The sequence below is a fragment of the Papio anubis genome, chromosome X, assembly GCF_008728515.1.
Source record: "Papio anubis isolate 15944 chromosome X, Panubis1.0, whole genome shotgun sequence".
NCBI lineage: Eukaryota > Metazoa > Chordata > Mammalia > Primates > Cercopithecidae > Papio > Papio anubis.
The window spans coordinates 104,185,747-104,201,681 of NC_044996.1; the positions used below are offsets into that span (position 1 = coordinate 104,185,747).

General features: G+C 49.8%; 1 long non-coding RNA gene across 1 annotated transcript; it reads right to left on the reverse strand.

Annotated features, from left to right (window-relative positions):
- Positions 1–12,440: 12,440 nt before the first annotated feature.
- Positions 12,441–13,829, reverse strand: LOC116272156. Its single transcript, XR_004180889.1, has 2 exons — positions 13,346–13,829; positions 12,441–13,135 (listed from the first exon to the last, which is right to left on the reverse strand). It is a non-coding gene; the product is annotated as an uncharacterized LOC116272156 (long non-coding RNA).
- Between the last annotated feature and the right edge of the window lie 2,106 nt (positions 13,830–15,935).

Here is a 15,935-nt window from a genome sequence, read left to right on the forward strand (position 1 = left end):
CTTTCTTGCTGCAACCTCCCACCTCCCAGGTTCAAGCTTATCTCCTGCCTCAGTCTCCCCTGAGTAGCTGGGATTACAGACGCGTACCACCACGCCTCCTCGCTAATTTTGTATTTTTAGTAGAGACGAGTTTCCACCTCCCATGTTGGCCAGGCTGGTCTCAAACTCCTGACCATCCCTCCTCCTCAAATTTCATTGTTGGGCATTACAGGCGTGAGGCCACCGCGACCCAGCCTTCTACACAGTTTGAATGTCTGACAATAAGCATGTAATCTTGCAACAATAATAAGATAATTAAAGGTGGAAAAACTAAACAGAGGAGGGATGTCATGTGACAGAGGTAAGCATAAAAAGTGTTGGGGCCTGGCTGAGCCACCTCAGGGAGGTTTTTCCCCTTCAGATAGGCTCTGGCTTTTCTACTAAAACCCGTGTCCCACAGTTCCCGGAGTAAGTCACTCCCTGGGTGAACTCTTCTGCCCATTCTCCCCTTGGAGCAGCGGGACCTGGGGGCTGGGAGCGAACACAGCAGATGCACCCTCAAGATCCAGTCTCACCTACCACACACACCTAGGGCCTGGGTCAGGGGTCTGAGATGGCCAAGCGCACAGCAGCCAAGACACAGAAGCAGAGGCCCTGAGAGGTGGGCTCTTGCTGGAGGGCACAGCCAGCAACCTTCATCTTACAAGGGCAAGCTTCCCACCCGCCTAGGGACAGGCCCATCCAGACATTCTGCCTTGCAGCCAGCATGTCCGGAAGGGACTGCGAGGGAACTGGCATCTTGGAAATGCTTATCTCCTGCTTTGCTCCCAGGTTGCTAGGGTAGAATCCATGTAAACCCTGACTGGCTTCACTTCACGACACAAGTTCCATTCTATGCCTTACAACCCCAGCGCCCTGCTCTTCCCCAAGAGTAGGTTCAGCCGTGTTCTCCCCTGCACCCCAGGCCTGCCAGACCAGTTCACTGGGGCCTCCCTTCCCAGGCCTGCTGGAACTGGCCTCTGCCCTCACCTCAAGTGTGTGTGTCTGTCTGTGTGTGTGTGTCTGTGTGTGTCTCCATGTGCCCACTGATCCTTCCCAGCTTAGACTTCGCTTGAACTGGGCCATGTACCTTCCCAAGCCTGACCTAGCCCTTCTCTTGAACCCATCCGACTCATTCCCTGTCTCTTGGTGTTTCTTTGATTTCCAAAATCCCTCTTTATAGTTTTCTTCTTTCACCAGACATCATTCTCGTAGACGTAAACAGGATCCGTATCTTCTGAAAAATCAAACCCAAATAGTTGTCCTAGTGCCAGCCTCTCCTTCCTGTGACCCAAACCACTGACATCTGGTCACATAATCCTATTACAAAGTCTCCCTAGCACCTCCCCACTTTGCTTTTTAAAATACTGAGGTCACAAGGGTGGTTCTAAGCCTGTAAATCCCAGCACTTTGGGAGGCCTCGAGACGCATGGATCACAAGGCTTCAGAGATCGAGACCATCCTGGCTAACACGGAAACCCGCCCAGGCCACAGTAGTCAAGGACAGGAAGTGGCTTGTGGTCCCTAGTGCCACTCGGGAGGCTGGAGGTGCAGGAGAGCAAGGAACCCGGAGGCTGTGCCAGTGAGGCTGAGATCCGGCCATGCACTCCAGCCTGGGTGATGTTTACCCAGTCTCAAAAAAAAAAGTGCACCAATGAGGCCAAAGGGTCAGCCTGTAATCCCGCACTTTGGGAGGCCAGATGTAATGGATCACGAGGCCGAGATCCAGACCATCCGGCTAACACGGCAGTGAAACCTGGCTCTACTAAGAAATACAAAAATAGTCACAGGGTGGCGGGAAGCTCGTAGTCCCAGCCGCCACTGGGAGGGTGAGGCCGTGAGGTCCCGGAGGCTGAGTCAGTGAGCTTGGTGATCCCGCCACTGCACTCCCAGCCTACAGAGTTTGTGACTCCGCCTCCCAAAAAAAAAATAAAATAAAATAAAAAATAAAATAAAAATAAAAATAAAAAAAATAAAAAATAAAATTAATTTGTACAAAATAGAGATGGTCTCTATTTAATAAACATTAAACATGAGTCTCAATATGCCGCTCAGCCACTATGATTCTCAGCCTTAAGCAATCCTCCTTGCCTTGGCCTCCCAGAGCACTGGGATTACAGGTGCAGCCACCACATCTGGCCTGGATCTGCTGTCACTCTAGATTACATTTGTCTTTTCTGCTGTTAGATAGAAATCTAACTGCAGCATTTATTATTTGTATCTTTGCTTTTCGCTCAATGTGTATTTTCTGCACGAGTCTTGCTATAGTGCCCAGGCTGGGAGCAGGCACCACCGCTTACTGAAACTGCACCTCTGGACTCAAGTATTCTCCTGCCTCAGCCTCCCGTTGCTGGGATTCCCAAGCAGCACATGTCACCACATCCAGGTGTAGCTTTAGTAGAGACAGGTTCACCATGCTGTGCACACCTGAACTCCTGACTTCAAGTGACCACCCACCTTGGCCTCCCAAAGCCTGGGATTACAGGCATGAGCCACCGTTCTCGGCCAATTTTTGTATTTTTGCAGAGATGGGATTTCACTCTGCTGCTGCCTAGACTGTCTCAAACCCTGGGCTCAACACCTGCCTACCTTGACCTCTCAAAGCAGGCACTTTTTTTTCTTTTCTTTACTTTTTTTTTTTTTTTTTGAGACTTGAGTCTCTCGCCTATTTCAGGCTGGAGTGTGTGGCGCTGGCCCTGCCTACTGTAGCCTGGGCCTCCGGTTCCCGCCCCATTCTGCCTCAGCCTCCGGAAGCTGGGACTACAGGCGCCTACAATCAGACCCGGCTAATTTTTGTATTTTTAGTAGACGGGTTTCACCTCGTGGCCCTGGATTCTCCTGATTCAGGGATTCTGCCCGCCGGCCACCTCCTAAAGTGCTGGGATTACAGGCGCTGGAGCCACTGGCTACCGGCCTTTTTTTTTTTTTTGAGTAATGAGTTTTGTTTTGTTGCCTGGCTGATGGTGCATCATCTGCTCACTGCAACTCCTCCCACCTCCCAGGTTCAAGTGATTCTGCCTCTGAAGCCTCCCTGAGAAGCCGGGATTACAGGCACTGCCACCACCAGCCACCTCTGCATTTTAGTAGAGATGGGGCCTCACCCATGTTGGCCAGGGTTGGTCTTTAACCCCTGACCTCGGGATCCACCCACCAGCTCAAAATGCTGGGACTACAGGCGTGAGCCACCGTGACTTGGCCCACCTTTTTTTTTCAACAGCCTATAAATTTACATGATTACCGGCAAAGTGCCTCTGCTGTAATCCAGCACCTCAGGACTTGAGACCAGCCTGACCAACATGGCGAAACCCTCGGCTCTCTACTAAAGCAGGAAAAATTAGCCAGGCGTGGTGGTGGTGCCTGTAGTCCCAGCTACTAGGGAGAGGCCTGGAGGCAGAGAATCACTTGAACTCAGGTGCTGAAGGTGAGAGCCGCAGATCATGCCACTGCACTCCAGCCTGAGACAGAGCAAGACTCCGCCCTGCACCCGCACCATGCCACCCCATTTAGCAAAGTGTATAATTCAGAGTTTTAGTATCATACAGATGTCTATCATCACTTCAGTTTTTATTTTTTGTCCCATAAAGTTTTAAAACACCTTTGAAATATTATGGAATAACTCTAGGAAATCAGATTTCTCTCCCAGCTGCATCGTGTTGCTGCTGTCATTTTTGTTTTTCTCTTGAACCACTCCTGTGTAATTTTTGTCAGCAAAAATACTGAAGTCCACTGGGATACAAATAGGAGGTCACAATGAATGATTGAGTATCTCTCAAGTATTTGGAAACCATAACTCCCAGTCTCTTTGCCAATTTTTACTGGGGTTTTGGAGCACACTCTTCAAACTCCAGCCAGGCAACTGACATCCCACCTTTTAAATTTCTTTCATACATCCTGCTTGCACAGAGCATCAGGGTTCCCCATTGAGATTCTCCTCCTGTTATGGAACAAAGGAGCTGGGGGAGACCCCAAATTATTGTGTGGGAAGTTTGTTTAGCAAATGGTAGACATGCCTTAACTGATCCCCCTTTCTCCCTTCGCCATTTTATTAACAGTCCCCATGTTGGGGACAGAATTGCTCCAGACAAGAAAATGATATTTCCTGTAGCCTCCTTTGCAGCTGAGTGGGGATAACCATTGAGATGCAGGAAAGTTGATGGATGGCTATAGGAGTTGCCTTTGTGAAAACCTGGCCTTTCTCTTACTTCCCACTAAATGTAAAGACGGTAGACTCCAGCAACCATTTTGTGATCTTAAGGATGGAAGCTGTCCTGTCTTTCCAGAAAATGTACAAAGATAGAAAGAACCAACCTGAGCCTATTGAGACTTTTCTGACTTTTATGTGAAAGAGAAGTAACATCTATCTTTTAAACCACTTAATTGATTTCTGTTTTATGAGCCACACCTAATCCCAGTAGCTAGTATAGCAAGCACAAAATTAGAGTTGAGGAAGAAGAATAGCCCAGAGCAACAGTTCATGCAGGCGAAGTTTATATCTGAGCTCTTGCCATTCTCCAGAGTGTCATCTGTGGTGGCAGCTGCCAAAGATGGGCCATTCCCAAATGCCAGTGACGATGGCTCACACCTGTAATCTTGGCCTTGGTGCTGAGGCAGGTGGGATCACTTGAGGTCGGAGTTCAAGACCATTTTAGCACACATGGTAAAACCCCACCCTACCAAAAACTGTGGTCCCAGCTAATTAGGAGCTGAGGCAAGAGAATCTCTGAACCCAGGTGGGGAGCGTGCTTGTTTAGATTTTGCCACTACACTCCAGCCTGATGACAGAGCAAGACTCCGGCTTTATTTTTTTTTATTTTTTATGCGTTCTGTCGTGGAGGTGAGGCCACCAGCTCACTGCAAGCTCCGGCCTCCCGGTTTACGCCATTCTCCGCCTCAGGCTTCCAGGAGTAGCTGGACTACAGGCTCACACTGCCTGCCAGTTTTTTGTGTTTTGGTAGAGACAGGGTTTCACTGTTAGCCAGGATAGTCTCTGATCTCCTGATCTGATCCTTCTGTCTCGCCTCCTCCCAAAGTGGGATTATAGCTGGAGCCACCGCTACCGGGCGACTCCATCTTTTTTTTAAAAAGATTGAGCGCCAGGAAAGTCAAGTTTGGGACTTAGCATCTGGAGGCCGAGATGGCGGGATCACGCAGGTCAGGAGAGATCGACCATGCTGAGCATCACGCAGGGGCCCCTCGGTTTTCTGGTTTCGGGTCGGCTGGTGGCTCAGCCGGGCGCAGTGCGGGCGCTGTGGTCCCAGCCACTGGCGCTTGCGCGAGAATGGCGCGAACCGTGAGGAGCTGCGCGAGCTGACATCCGCCAACGCGCCACTCCAGCCTGGGCGCATAGAGCTGTGACCGCCTCAAAAAAAAAAGCCCTCCCAAACGATCCTCAAGATCTCGCAAGCCACTAGTTCAGTAGGCTGACCTGTGTAATCGGTTAGGATACTGCAGAAGCGTGACAGTGTGACTTCTGAAGGTAGCCCATTACAGACATTGCAGTTTGTTTACACTATAAACTAAAGTGTCTGAGACAGGTCTCAATCAATTTAGAAGTTTACTTTGCCAAGGTTAAGGACATGCCCGGAAGAAATAAACATGAGTGACAGAAACAGTTAGTGGTCTGTGCCTTTCTCCAAAGATGATTTTGAGGGCTTCGGTATTCAAAGGGGAAAAGCAGGCTGGAGGAGAAAGAGGGAGGGTATGGTCACATTACTGAATCCACATCTTGCAAGAGAAAAGGAGCAAGTAGAGGAACAGTCAATTATGTATTCAACTTGCACTCAGTAATCACCACTTTCCATAAGATAAGGTAAACATAGCTACCTGTGGAGGTATTTAACCTTTTATCTGTAGCTATCTGCTTAAGAATAAAAGGAAAGGCAGCTTCTTGCATGACTCAGCTTTCAGCTTCAATTTTTTTTTTTTTTTTTTTGGCAGAGTGAATTGAGGTCCCAATGAGTTTTTATTTTCCTTTCACATCATCTTGCTCTCTCTCGAATCACTTGTTCTGGGGAGAGTCAGCTGCCACGCTGTGAAAATACTCGAGCAGCCCTATAGAGAGCCCCATGTGGTGAGGAACTGAGGAATCCTCCCACTTCAGCCTACCGAATAGCTGGGACTACAGGTGTATGCCACTACCCCTAGTTAATTGTTGTTTGTTTTTATTTTTGTTTGAGTCTTGCTCTGTCCCCCACGCTGGAGTGCAGTGGTGCTATCTCAGCTCCCTGCAACCTCTGCGTCCTGGGTTTAAGCAATTCTCCTGCCTCAGCCTCCCGAGTAGCACCACCACACCCAGCTAATTTTTTTATATTTAAAAATATATTTATATTAGAAACTCCTGACCTCAAGTGATCCGACCACCTCAGCCTCCCAAAGTGCTGGCATTACAGGTGTGAGCCACCTCGCCTGGCCTAATTTTTGTATTTTTAGTAGAGACGAGGTGGGGTTTCACCGTGTTGGCCAGGCTGGTCTTGAACTCCTGGCTTCAAGTGATCTGCCCACCTCAGCCTCCCAGAGTACTGGGATTACAGGTGCGAGCCACCCAGCCTGACCCCCAGGCTGATCTTGAACTCGTGGGCTCAAGCAATCTACTGGCCTCAGCCTCCCAAAGTGCTAGAATTACAGGTGTGAGCTACCACACCCTGCTAGATTTTTTTTTTTTTTTTTTGAGACAAAGTCTCGCTCCTGTCACCCAGGCTGGAGTGCAATGGCGTGATCTTGGCTCACTGCAACCTCAGCCTCCCAGGTTCAAATTATTCTCCTGCCTCAGCCTCCCAAGTAGCTGGGATTACAGGCGCCTGCCACCACACCCAGCTAATTTTTTGTATTTTTTAGTAGAAATGGGGTTTCACCATGTTAGCCAGACTGGTCTTGAACTCCTGACCTCAGCCAATCTGCCCACCTCAGCCTCCCAAAGTGCTGGGATTACAGGTATGAGCCACCTCGCCCGGCCACCCTGCTAGATTTTTAAAAAGTTTTATAGAGATGGGGTCTCTCCATATTGCCTAGGCTGGTCTCGAAATCCTGGCTTCAAGCCATCCTCCTGCCTTGGCCTCCCAAAGTACTGGGATTACACGTGTGAGCCACCATGCCTGGCCTACAGTTAACAGCCAGCCCCAGCTTGTCAGCCATGTGAGTCAGCCATCTTGGAAGTGGGTCCTCCAGCCCAAGTCAAGTCTTCAAGACTGCAGCCCAGGCATGACTGCAACCTCCAGAGAGACCCTGACAGCTGTGCCCATATTCCTGGCCCACAGACCCTGTGATAATAAGTATTTATTGTTGCTTTAAGCTGCTAAGTTTGGTTACACAGCCATAGATAAATAATACACCACCACATGGGGACCCTTTGGCCAGGCTTCTCTCTTGCCCATGACGGGTGGAACACTCTCAGCTTCCTGCTCTTGGGCCAGTGGGCTCTGTTATAGTCATTTTATCTGAATTTTATGCAAATTCAGTATTTATTTATTTATTGAGATGGAGTTTCACTCAGGCTTGAGTGCAAAGGCGCCATCTTGGCTCACTGCAACCTCCACCTCCTGGGTTTGAGCGATTCTCCCGACTCAGCCTCCCAAGTAGCTGGGATTACAGGCGCACACCACTGCACCTGGCTAATTTTTTGGTTTTGTTTTTTGGTTTTTTTGTATATGTTTTTTTGAGACAGTCTCACTCTGTTGCCCAGGCTGGAGTGCAATGGTGTGATCTTGGCTACGCCTCCCGGTTTCAAACAATTCTCCTGCCTCAGCGTCCTGAGTAGTTGGGACTGCAGGTGCCCGCCACCACGCCCCAGCTAATTTTTTATTTTTTTAGTAGAGATGAGTTTTCACCATGGGCTGTGGCTAATCTCAAACTCCACTTAAGGACTGTCACTGCCTCCCAAAATGCTGGGATTTGAGCGCGAGCCACCGCTTCCAGCCAATTTTTGTATTTTAATAGAGAGGGTTTTGTAGCTAGCCAGGTTGGTCTTGAACTCCTGGATCTTAGGCGGATCCACCCACTTCTGCCTCCCAAAGTGCTGGGATTGCGTCTGGGCCAAATTCAGTATTTATGTAATATCCAATACTTTTTTTTTTTTTTTTTTGAGATGAAGTTCTCACTCTTGTTGCCCAGGTCATGCAATGGCACGATCTCGCTCACCACAACCTCCGCCTCCCAGGTTCAAGCTTATTCTCCTGCCTCAGCCTCCTAGTAGTTGGGATTACAGGCATGTGCCACCATGCCCCAAGTTAATTTTGTATTTTTAGTAGAGACAGGGTTTCACTGTTAACCAGGATGGTCTCAGTCTCCTGACCTCATGATCCGTCCACCTCTGCCTCCCAAAGTTTTGGGATTACAGGCGTGAGCCACCATGCCTGGCTGCCTCTTTCTTAATGGTAGGTGGTATGGCCTGTCTTTCACTTTGGCAGTGACACCCCACCTTTCTTGAGGTGGTGGGAATGTCTGTAGGTGAATAGTGAATTCAGTTTTTGAAGAAGCCATCAGAAAGGTGAGGGAAGGGAGGGAGCGGCATTCCAGGCAGAACAGGGCAGAGGCATTGCAATAGAGCTCAGCAGATTACAAAATAGAACTGCGGTAGGCTAATGGCGCATGCCTGTAATCCCAGCACTTTGGGAGGCTGAGGCAGGAGGATTCCTTGAATCCAGGAGTTTGAGACCAGCCTGAGCAACATGGCGAGACCCACATCTCTACAAAAATTTTAAAAGCAGCGCATGAGGTCACGCCGTGGCTCAAGCCTGTAACCGCACCTTTGGGAGGCCGAGACGGGTGGATCACGAGGTCAGGAGATCGAGACCATCCTGGATAACCCGTGAAACCCCGCCTCACAAAAAAATACAAAAATTAGCCGGGCTAGGTGGCGGGCGCCTGTAGTCCCAGCTACTCGGGAGGCTGAGGCAGGAGAATGGCGAAACCCGGAGGCGGAGCTTGCAGTGAGCTGAGATCCGCCACTGCACTCCAGCCTGGGCGACAGAGCCGGTGACTCTGTCTCAAAAAAAAAAAGTAGCTGGGTATGGTAGCTCACAACCGTAGTCCCAGCTCTTTGGGAGGCTGAGGTGGGAGGATCGCTTGAGCCCGGGAGGTTGAGGCTGCAGTGAGCCGTGAACCCACAGCCTGGGTGACAGAGTGAGACCCTGTCTCAAAATAAAAATAAATAGGGCCGGGCACGGTGGCTCACACCTGTAATCCTAACATTGCAGCTGGTGGACCACTAAGTCAGGAGATCAAGACCATCCTGGCTAACACGGTGAAATACAAAAAATTAGCCAGGCGTGGTGGCAGGTGCCTGTAGTCCCAGGTACTCAGGAGGCTGAGGCAGGAGAATAGCTTGATCTTGGGAGGCGGAGGTTGCAGTGAGCCGAGATCGTGCCACTGCACTCCAGCCTGGGCAACAGAGCGAGACTCTATCTCAAAAACAAAACCAAACAAAAGAAAGAAAAAAAGAGGCACACCAGCCTGGGCAATATATAGCAAAATCTGTCTCTACAAAAAGTAAAAAATCAGCTGGGTGTGGTGGTGCGTGCCTGTACTCCCAGCTACTGGGGAGGCTGAAGTAGGAGGATTTCTTGAACCCAGGAGGACAAGGCTGCAGTGAGCCGTGTTTGTGCCAGTGTACTCCAGCCTGGGCAACAGAGTGAGACCTTGCCTCAGAAAAAAGGAAGAGGCACTTACTTTTAGGGACCTTTCCATAGATACTTCATCATACACTCTGTGGCCTCAACTTTCTTGGACTGAATGTGTGCTTTATTAAACAGGATTTGTAGCCATTTGCCTTGCTAAGTAGTGATCTACCTGTGTTGACTCTGTCTCCCAACTAGTATGTGATATTGAGCAAGTTAACTAACATCTTGAAAAATGAGAATAAGCCAGACACAGTGAAGCAGACCCATAGTCCCAGCTACTCCAGAGGACAAGGCAGAAGAATTGTGGGACCCCGTCTCTAAGAAAATAATAATAATAAATGCCGGGCGCCATGGCTCACACCTGTAATTCCAGCACTTTGGGAGACCGAGGCGGGCAGATCACCTGAGGTCGGGAGTTTGAGACCAGCCTGACCAACATGGAGAAACCCCGTCTCTACTAATAATACAAAATTAGCCACACGTGGTGGTGCATGCCTATAATCTCAGCTACTCGGGAGGCTGATGCAGGAAAATCGCTTGAACCCAGGAGGCAGAGGTTGCGGTGAGCTGAGATCGCGCCATTGCACTCCAGCCTGGGCAACAAGAGCAAAACTGCCTCAAAAAGAAAGGAAAGAAAGAAAGAAAGAAAGAAGAAAGAAAAGAAAGAAAAGAAAGAAAGAAAGAAAGAAAGAAAAGAAAGAAAGAAAGAAAGAAAGAAAGAAAGAAAGAAAGAAAGAAAGAAAGAAAGAAAGAAAGAAAGGAAAGAAAGAAAGAAAGAAAGAAAGAAAGAAAGAAAGAAAGAAAGAAAGAAAGAAAGAAAAGAAAGAAAGAAAGAAAGAAAAGAAAGAAAGAAAGAAAGAAAGAAAGAAAGAGAAAGAAAGAAAATAACAACAACAACAATAATAAAAGTGCTAGGCTGGTGCAGTGGCTCATGCCTGTAATCCCAGCACTTGAGGCCAAGGCAGGAAGATGGTCGAGCCTCCAGGAGTTCGACCAGCCTGGCAACAGGAACCCCCATCTCAGAAAACATCAAAATTAGCCAGGTGGTGGCATACACTTGTACTCGGCCACTCAGTGGCTGTGGAGGATCACATTCAGGATGCTGAGGCTGCAGTGAGCCATGATCATGCCATTGCACTCCAGCCTGGGTGACAGAGCAGACTCTGTCTAAAAAAAAAAAAAAAGGTAAATAACAAAAATAAAAGCCCTTAGGAAAGGTGCCTGGAGACGGGTGTGGTGGGTCATGCCCTGCACTCCAGCACTTTGGGAGGCCGGCGGGTGACCACCCGAGGTCGTGGAGTTCAAGACCAGCCTGGCAATATGGGGAAACCCCATCTCTACTAAAAAACAAGCAAAAAATTAGCTGGATGTGCGAGATGTGGTGGCGAGTGCCTGTAATTCCAGCTACTCGGAATGCTAAAGCACGAGAATCACTTGAACCCAGGAGGCGGAGGTTGCAGTGAGCAGAGATCACACTGCTGCACTCCAGCCTGGGTGACAGAGTGAGGCTCCGTCTCAAAAAAATTAAATTAAAAAAAGGAAGGTGCCTGGAACATAATCAACAGTCAGTACATTTAAACTGCTGTTGCTGTTATTATGGCTGACGGGAGAATGTTGCAGAAACAGAGTGGGGATTAAATGAGAGAAACACCTGCCAATGGCACACCGATTATGACCGCCGGAGAAATAAGGAGGTGATGAGTGTTTGCAGGTGCTCCTGCAACAGGGCTCCATGGCTTTGTTTCAACGCAGAGCGCCGCTGGACTCTCCTCACGGCAGATGGAATCACGCTGCCAGGGCAGAGGGGGAAGCCCTCAGAACCGTGCCATGGGTGCCAGGCCACAGGGTGGTGCCCATCCTTGGGTGAGGAAACCGCTCTTCTGCACATGCCTCCCCAGGTGTTTAAAACTCTGTCTCTGGAAGATAAATCAGAGAACGCTTTAGACAGGTTGCACTATGGCTGGAAATAGAAATGCTGGGATCTCTCATTTCAAGTTTTCCACAAATGTTAATTTCCTTTTTCTGAAAGGAAAAACACTTGATTCTAATTTTTTTCTAGGCCTGAAATGAGATTTTTCCTCAATTAGAAGATGTGATGTAAAAAATAAAGTCTATTAAAAAAAAAGTAAAACGAGAAAGCAAGCTTGGTTTTGAGGGCATATTATTTAGAACTCTGCTGGGTGCAAGTAACAGAAGTTTCTAGCTCACTGAGCCTCAGAAGGACGTTATAGGTCATAGGTGCCTCGGGAACCGGAAAACAGGGATGGTTACAGATGCTGGGAGGATGCTGCAGTGAGGCGGAAGGCATAATCCCTGTAGCCTCTCTCTCCCCAGCTCCCCTGTTTACACAGGATGATCTCCCGCTTTCCATATACACTGTTTTCCCTTTCTCTACCCCAGTCCTAAATTCCTGGGCAAGGGGACGCTGGCGGCCCAGTGCTTGGGGCAGGTGCCTGCTCCCAGCCCCAGCAACTCTGGTCATGGGAGTGGAGGTCAGGGTATGGTTCAATGGAAGCTGCCTGCAGCGCAAACCTGCAAGGAAGTGAATGTGTGTGTTGGGTGGCGCAGGGCGCTTTCAGGGGGGCCTAGTTTTGTAATAGTCGTGCCCCCATCCCCACTCCAGCAGGAATACTGTGTTAGTTTCTGGCTGAACCAGGCCCCACTTTCTGTGCTTGCTGCTGACGCCCGCTTTCCTTTTGATTTAAGGCCATTGCAGGGCTCCGCTTTGGAGCGGGCATTGGAGGAATTCTTTGACCACCAAGCAGCCTCCATGCATCCCTCTTATATAACAGAGCCACCGACAGGCTGTTTGCATTCTGCCTGCTTTCTCTTTTTCCGTTGCAGTAGTTTATTTATTAATTAGTGTGCAAAAAATAAAAAGGAGGTAATAACCTTATTTATGTGCTAGTCCACGTGTTCTGTGTGCTCATTTTTTCTGCAGCCTGGCATCAGGAACCGGAACGTTTGGCCCCAGGAGAGGGGGCCGGGACCCAGGGTGCCAGAATCTTACAGTGCGGAGGCGACAGGCCAACGCAGTTCGTTCCTTTTCCTCCCTCCCTCTCTTCTTCTCCCCGCCACGTTCCTCCCTCCCTCCTCCCTCCTCCCTCCTCCCTCCCCCCTCCCTCACCCCCTCTCCCTCCGCGGGTTCTGGGCGTCCTTGGAAGGAAAGGAGAGTGGCCTCGAGGTCGGAGAATTCGCAGCAGTCATGACAAACATCGCTAGGAAGCGGGGACAGGATCCACCGGGAGGTTGAAACTCGGGTTCCAGGCGGCCTCTGGTGGCGATCACGGAGGGGGTGCCGCCCGGTCCCGCCCCTCACCCCGCAGCCGGGGACCCTCAGCCACCTCCCGGGCGGGCCACCCCGCCGGGGTCTGCTCTGGCCGCTCTCGCCCCGCCTTATTTGCCACGCGCCCCTTCACTTCATGGGTACACGGAGGGCCGCTTCCACAGTGTGGTGTTTAAATCCGCAACGATCACAGCCCAGGGGGGACTCAGCAGGGGACCTGGGCAGGATGGATGCAGGGATTCAACGACGGCCGGGTCTGGCCAAGCCAAGCTTCTGGCCCCTCCTACAGCGGTTTGTAATGGAGGCTGACCCGCCTTTTCCGTGGTTGCAGCAAGGGAGAGCCTTGTCGCCCCTCGCAGCACCCCCACCCCACCAACCCCCATCGTCAAGCAGGCGGGCCCCGGCGTCAGTCTGCACAGTTACCAACCTGAGCAGCCGCGCAGCGCGGCACCCAGCCAGCAGGAGGGAGGGAGGGCCAAGGTGGCTCCCCGGGGAGGCTGGACGTCCTTGCCACCCCGGACTTGGGGACTGGGGGCTTCCGCACTGTTGGAATCCTGCCTGGGGGCGAGAGAGGTTTCTGGATGTAGAGTCAGCTGGGCTCACTCACTGCCTTTTTTTTCTTCACCTCCTGAGACATCCAGGAAATGTATAGATTTCTACGGCATTCCGGGATGAACTGGAGGGTATTGGGGGAGTCAAAATGGGACCCCGTGGGAAAAACATGTATTTCATTTTCCATATATTATGTAATCCTGTAAATAAAATTAAATACATTTTAAGCTGGGGTGGTGCTTTCTGTAATTGAATGAAAAGCACCTCCAAGGCTTCAACTTCAAGAGAAAAAAAGGAAAAGGAGGAAATTTAAAAAAAAAAAAAAGTTAACTAGGGGCCGGGCGCGGTGGCTCACGCCTGTAATCCCAGCACTTTGGGAGACCCAGGCGGGCAGATCACGAGGTCAGGAGATCGAGACGATCCTGGCTAACACGGTGAAGGCCCGTCTCTACTAAAAACAAAAATTAGTCGGGTGTAGGTATGGGATGCCAGGTCCCAGTTACTCAGGAGGCTGAGGCAGGAGAATGGCGTGAACCCCGAGGCGGAGCTTGCAGGAGCCGAGATTGCGCCAAGGCATCTAACCTGGGCGCACAGAGCAAGACTCCCTGTCTCAAAAAAAAGGCCGGAAGCGCTGGGAGCCACGCCAGATCCTTACAGCATCTTTTAGGGAGGCCGAGACGGGAGCGGATCACGGAGGTCAGAGATCGCACCATCCTGTTCAACACAGCAAACCCCGCCTCTACTAAAAGTACAAAAAATACCGGGCGTGGGTGACGGGCTTGGAACGGTGATACTCGGGAGGCTGAGGCAGATGAGAATGACCTGAACCCAGGAGACGGAGGTTGCAGTGAGCCGAGATCACTGGCATCTGTGCCTGGGTGACAGAGCCAGACTCTGTCTCAAAAAAAAAAAAAAAAGTTAACTGGGTAAAAAACTTAAAAACAAAAGTAAACATAAAAAGAAAATGAAATACAAACCATTAGGAAAGGTGGGAAATATCAAGCATGTATATAAAATTTTCTAATGAAATCTTTCTAACCCCCTCTTTTGCTTTTCAAACTTTTTATTATGAGAAATTTCAAACATACATAAAAGTAGATAAGTAGATAACAAATCCTCACCTTCAACAATGACCAATGTAGGCCAGGTGCGGTGGCTCACGCCTGTGATCCCAGCACTTTGGGAGACTGAGGAGGGATTACTTGAGCCCAGGAGTTCGAGACCAGCCTGGGCAACATAGTGAGACCCCCACACCTCTACAAACACTTAAAAATTAGCTGTGCATGGTGGCACGTGTCTGTAGTCTCACTTACTCAGGAGGCTGAGGTGGGAGGATCAGCTGCCAAGGTCCAGGAGGTTGCAGTGAGCTGTGACCTTGCCACTTTGGACAAAGCAAGCACCATGTCTTTGGAATGGATGGCTGGTGGAGCTCGCCTCATCTCAGCACTTCGAAGCTGGTGACGGAACACGAGGTCAGAGATCCAGCACCCTGGTGAAACCCCGCCTCTGGCCACGCTAAAAATACAAAAACCAGCCGGGCTACCGCTGGCTTCGTAGTCCCAGCTACCGGGAGGCTGAGGCAGGAGGCAGGAGCTTGCAGAGCCGGGATTGCGCCATCACTCCAGCCGATAGAGACTGCCTCAAAAAAAAAAAAATTAACAATGTAGAGCCAATTTTTTTCACCTATATCCTCACCTATGCTCCCCATTATATATATATTTTTTTATTTTTTATTTTTGAGACGGAGTCTCGCTTGTCGCCCAGGCTGAGTGCAGTGGTCGGATTTCAGTCACTGCAAGCCCTCCGGTTTAGGCCATTCTCCTGCCTCAGCCTCCCAAGTAGCTGGGACTACAGGCGCCCACCGCCTCGCTGTTTTTGTATTTTAGTAGAGACGGGTTTCACCGTGTTAGCTTGTGATAGTCTCACTCCACTGCATCCGGGCCTGCCTCAGTCTCCCAAAGTGCTGGGATTACAGGCTTGAGCCACCGCGCCCGGCCATTATATATTTTTATTTAATTAATTTTACTTATTTGGTGTTTTTGTTTGTTTGGTTGGTTTTTATTTTTTATTTTTTTTGAGACGGAGTTTTGCTCTTGTTGCCCAGGCTGGAGTGCAACGGCATGGTCTTGGCTCACCACAACCTCCACCTCCCGGGTTCAGGCGATTCTCTTGCCTCAGGCTCCTGAGTAGCTGGGATTACAGGTATGCTCCACCACACCCGGCTAATTTTGTATTTTTAGTAGAGACGGGGTTTCTCCATGTTGATCAGGCTGGTCTCAAACTCCCGACCTCAGGTGATCCACCCGCCTCAGCCTCCCAAAGTGCTGAGATTACAGGTGTGAGCCACCACTCCTGGCATATTTTTATTTTTTAATGATAAGATAAACTGAGCTTGTGCTTTAGTTAGGCTTGGCTGTGTAACAAGCCACTCCAAAACTTAGTGGCCCAAAGCAACAATAGTTTAC